We start from the raw sequence: 5,829 nt of genomic DNA, 5'->3' as shown, positions 1-5,829 counted from the left end.
GGCAGAAATGAGAATGCTTAGGTGGATGTCTGGGATGACAAGAGAGGATCGGATAAAAAATGACTACATAAGGGGGTCGACAAAGGTGGTGGAAATATCAAAGAAAGTGCAGGAAAGGAGGCTGAGATGGTATGGAGACCTCATTCCAAGAAGGTTCTGAAAAAGGTAACTGCCAGATTCGTAGTCAGCGTCCGAACCTCTGAGTCTCCCAGAAATTGGCTAACTTCCTTACATCAGAATCATTTCCCCGAAGGGTAGAATCTCATATACCTGACACTAGGGACAATGTGTTAAAAAAGTCAATCTCAGCATCTCTTTGTGCTGCAAATCTCAGATAGTCCATAAAGTGAAGGCACTCTGAATCTGTGAGGAAGCAGACACACTGTGAAATAGTACCATCCGTGCTAACGTGGTTCGGGAATCCGCCGAGATTGGAGTCCTAGTTCCATCAAGATAGGGAACCAGTTGCATTGGCCGATTGAGGGCTACGAGGGCAATCCGACCTTTGAAAGTCCTGAGCATGTCCAGGACTTTCAGTAGCATGGTTAAAGGTGGAATCAGCTAAATCCTCCGTCAGTTGTTCCAATCTATGGACATGCCGTTTGTGACATAGGTCAGAGAGTCCAGGTTAGGGGCCACATGAAATTGTGGCTTGTGATTGGATTCCATGGCAAATAGGTCTCCTTGGGGACCCGGAACCTGTTGGCAGGTCCAGTTAAATGACTTTTTGGCCAAGGACCATTCTGACTCCCGCGGAGGTGTCCTTGGTAGAACATCCTCAACCACATTTCTTACTCCCACCAGGTGAACAGCTGACAGGTGGCAAAGGTTCCCTGCTGCCATTGAAAAGATAGCTACCATCACTTAATTTATGTGACTTGATTTGGAACCTCCCCTGCTAATGCAGCGGACTATCACTTGGCTGTCTAAAATTAGACTAATATGTTGTTCCTGTGAAGGGGAAAGGCCTATTAAAGTCAAGAACATTTCCACTGTGCACAACCCCTGGACCTATTCGTATTGGGAATAGCCTCCTTAAATGCTTAGGGAGTCATCTAAATGGACCACCAATGTTGTTGCTGGGAATCGTAAAGGTACTGAGTTTGCTAGGTTTTTGACTTTTGTCCATTGTTGAATTTTTTCCCCTAGTGTATTTGAAACCCGAGAAATTTTGACTCGATATTTCTCGTTTTCTTGGACTGCTAAACTCGATTGATATCTTCTAGATTGACTCTCAGTAATGTGTCTGTTACTGAGGGAAACTGGAGTAAACCTAGGACTCTTTCTTGGTTTCTCCGGGTCGTTAGTTTGTCCTTGAAGGATCCTATTGTGTTTCTTACTATTTCGATCCACTTCTGTGGTGGAATCGACCGCTTTTGTGTGGTCAGGATCCATTAAAGACCTAACCACTGGAAGCAGGTTGCTAAAGAAAGACAGGACTTTTTTAAATTTATTTGGAAATCTAAATATTCCAGAAATTCTATTACTTTCTCCGACGCCTTGTGGCATTCCTTAACGCTGTTGGCCCAGATAAACCAACCGTCTAGGAAGGCCACTAACTGTATTCCTTGAGACCTCAACTCTTCGACTACTGTCTCCTCCAACTTAATGAATAACTTGGTCGCTATGTTGAGTCCAAATGGCATCACCTTGAGGGTATAAGCCCGTTTGCCTAGCTTGAATCCTTGGAAAGGACGAAAAAGCCTTGCTATCGGAACATGAAAATAAACTCCTGTGAGATCTGTAGAGGTGGTGACGGCCCCACGGGGAGTAAAGGTCCTCACCTGTGAGACTGTCAGCATATGGAACTAGTCGCATTGAATATATGTATTCAAAAGGAACAGATCTAGGTTACTCTTCGTTTGTCCGAGTTTTTCTTAGGCACTCTGATTACATGCATTATATACATATATATTTATTTTATATATATATGCATATATATATATATATATATATATATATATATATATATATATATATATATAAATATACATTATATTTGTATGTATATATATATATATATATATATATATATATATATATATATATATATATATATATATATATATATATATATATATATATATATACTTATATATATATATATATATATATATATATATATATATATATATATATATATACTTATATATATAATATATATATGTATATATATATATATATATATATATATATATATATATATATATATATATATATATATATATATATATATATATATATATACATATATATATATATATATATATATATATATATATATATATATATATATATATATATATATATGTATATATTTATATATTTTATATGATATATATATATATATATATATATATATATATATATATATATATATATACATATATATATATATATATATATATATATATATATATATATATATATATATATATATATATATATATATATTTGGGCTCAAGCCATGTCGTCCTGATGGAAGTTCCTATAGGGTAGCTTCCTAGGGTATATTACAACTACGGCGATATTCCCAGAGAATTTACCTTAAGGTACCAGAATTCTAACTCCTGGAGCGAGTATCCCTCGTGAAAGGGATATCGCGACATATCAGAGGACGTATTCTAGACACGTCACTTGGCAATCTACATCCTGGACAGAGATTTCGTCTCGTAGGAGGTGATTGACGAGATACGAATTCGGGAAAGAAAAAGGGGGAGCCGCACCCAAGGCTTCCTTATCCCCCGATTCGTATGCGTGCCTGGCGCCAATCTTGGCGCCATCTGTATTCCTTTTTGCGTAGCTTAACAACTCGGTGTTTTTTCCTGTTTTTCTCGCAAATCTTGGATTTATTCGGCTTTTCATGGCTTCTCCGTCTTCGTTGGCCTCTGATAAGTTGAGTATAGTGTCTGTTATGTATAAATGTAGGCTCTTGGTAAAATTTTGAGTGATTAATAGGATTAATCTTTGATACAAGAGCCGTAGCCTACCAGAGGTGTCCTGGACACTGTCGCTCGCTAGGTATAAATTAGTTAGTCAGAGCGACATTCCTGGTTGTTTTGCTTTAATAAATTTTAGCTATTTAGCTTTACATAGGATTTCCTTTCGTGCTTAGTATTATTTGGCGAAGTATTCGCCATTCTGGCCTACGCTAGGCCATGTAGCCTAGTCGTTTGGTCCTAGTACTTCATGCATGATTTTGGTTTTTCCGAGTGTAATTAAAATTTTATTGAAGCTTTAGGCTATGTTTTATACATTTTAGACTGTGTGGAATATTTCCAAGATTGTATACGTTTGAGTTTCGGTGAATTAGGTAATCGATTCTCTTGGTGCCTAGGCTAATTGCTTATGGAGCCTTAGTATACTTTATCATACTCCCCGGTTGCTTTCTTTTCTTCGGAGAAGGTATGCAATCCCTTTCCCTCTGTTTAAGCCTTGGGCTTATAAGTGGTTTTTTCCGAAATTATTTTCGATAAAACTATACTAGGGTGTTACTGTACCTTCCTGTTCCTGTAGTTATGGTTCAAGAGGGACAGAACAACAAAGTTTTTAGTCTGAGTCTGTGTTGTCTGGCTTGGGGCAGAGTCCCCCTCGCTGACCTAACACATACAAAGGGAGCTTAGCTCCCTTAGGTCACTACCGAAGGTTTCTGTAGTTATGATTCCTTCTTTTGTGATCTACCAGACTAGTCCTGTTGCTGTTCTCGGGGGAGGATAAGTTCTTTCCTTGGGAGTAGCAACGCCTTCCTTGCTTTGGTGCTCTGGAAGCTGGCAAGTATTGCTGGCCTTTCCCCTTAGATCTCCCTTAGGCTAAGATAAGTTTCTTGGCTGCGGGTGATCTGTCACTAAAGCAAGGTTGGCAGGACCCTCTTGTCCCTTCCCCCTCTATCTCCGTAATGGCCTAGCCATTACTGTACTGTACCTTGCCGGCCGGCAGAGCTGGCCGGCAGGGGTCTTACTGTACTGTACGTCGTTCTACTTCTGGACCTAGTATAGGTTGGGATGTGGAATTGACTCAGCCCATTGCCGGCCGGCAGAGCTGCTGGCCGGCAAGGGTCTTATGTTTTCGAGTGCTGCCCGGACCTCTCTTGGTCCCTCATCCATGCCTGCCGGCAGAGCCGGACGGCATTGGTCAAGGAAGCCTGAATTAGTTTCTCCCCTTCCTTATATGCACTCTTTCGGTTGCCGGGCTTGGGGGTTGTGTACACTCTTATCCCGGCATCCATTCTATTTTCTTCTAGTGCTGTACCTGTCCCGGCTGCCGGCCTATGAGGCCGGCAGCCGGGCAGGTGTAGTCTTCTGGTTCTTTTGCTGCCGGCTGGCATCGGTCTTGTACCTTTGCCGGCCGGCTTATGTCAGTCCTTGTCTGCCGGTCACCAAGAGTGTGGCCGGCAGCTGGGTACTACCTTGTGTAGTTGCTTTCCGGCAGCCATTGCCGGCCAACACTGGCTGTTACCGGCCGGCAGTTGCTGCCGACCGGCACAGGCATTTGAACCAGAGTGCTGCCGCCCTATAGCTGTTAAGTAGTATACTTTAAAGCTAGTTGTGGTGTGTGCCGGCCGGCAAAGGCAGGCCGGCACACATCCCCCTATACTGTACTAGTATTCTTCTGTATAGCATATACAGTAAGAAGAAAACTATAGTAAAGGTTTAGGTACAGCACTGTATCTTCTAACACTATTGTGTTTTCTTGCACAGCCCTTTGCTGTTGCCCTCAGATAGGAAGCTGAGTTCTTCCCTGTCTATTATCCAGTATTTTAAAATCATTGCTTAGGTGTGAGCTCCACCTGTTTCCTCTGGAAACCTTGCATTGGTTACTCTAGAAGAGATAAACCATTTTGATTTTATTATCTGGAAGGCTGCAACAATGGGTTGTGAAGGAAACACAAGTGTGTGTCTTTCCTTTATGAATTGTTATGCTATACTATGCATATCCAGTGATACATAGTTCACTTGATACTCATGGAAATTTCTTCTCTTTACAGGAGGACCCTCCGAAGTGCGGAAATGTTTTCTGCAATGTCCGCAGCAAGAACCTCTGCGGACATGAGTGTTGTAGGAGACACGCAGCATGCGCTGTCTCCAAGGATGATCTCCAGTATTGGGACCTTCAGGTATGTACTGTATGCACTAACCTGATTACTGAGGCTTTTGATTCCCCTAGAACGGCGGAATCAAGGGATATAGCAAGGGAAAAGCTTCGTACTTGGGTAAGGGGCTTCAAGAAGAACACCTCTGGCCCTTATCTTCCAATTGAGAAGATGAGGGCGTATCTTTTTCCCCAGGCATCAGCTGATGCAGTGATTCCCCAGCCTCAAGAGGAGATCCCTCAAGATCAAGTCCAGGTGGACGTGGAAGTCGCAGTCGCGATGCAAGACATCCAGTTGGATGACAGGATGTCTGACCTGGACGAACGTTTGGAAGAAAACCTCCTGGCAGATGGTCAGGATCAAGTTCAAACCCCGGATGTCGTAGAGGATGAGGTCGACGAGGTGTCGGCTACTCCGGTTCAGATGCCGGAGCCTATCCCCTCAACATCGGCTGGCCCCCAGTAGAACTGGGACAGGCCCTCTCTTCGATTGTTGGAATGATCCAACAAATGCAGAAGGAGAATCAGGAGAAGGCGGCTGCAATGGAACTGCGTATGCAGTCCCTGGCAGAATCACATGGGCCCCGGAAAAGGCTCAATGTGAAAGACCTTCCCATATGCTCAGATGCTAACCCATGGAGGTATGCTAAGCACATGCCGATGACGACTGGAAAGATCGTCATCTCGGATAAGCTGGGTTCAGTTCCCCTAGAGGAGGTAGAATTCTGGCCCAGCAAGGCA

Source organism: Palaemon carinicauda, chromosome 18 (assembly GCF_036898095.1).
Source record: "Palaemon carinicauda isolate YSFRI2023 chromosome 18, ASM3689809v2, whole genome shotgun sequence".
Classification (NCBI taxonomy): Eukaryota; Metazoa; Arthropoda; class Malacostraca; order Decapoda; family Palaemonidae; genus Palaemon; species Palaemon carinicauda.
The sequence above is the reverse complement of the archived record's forward strand: the minus strand, read 5'-3'. Positions refer to the sequence as shown.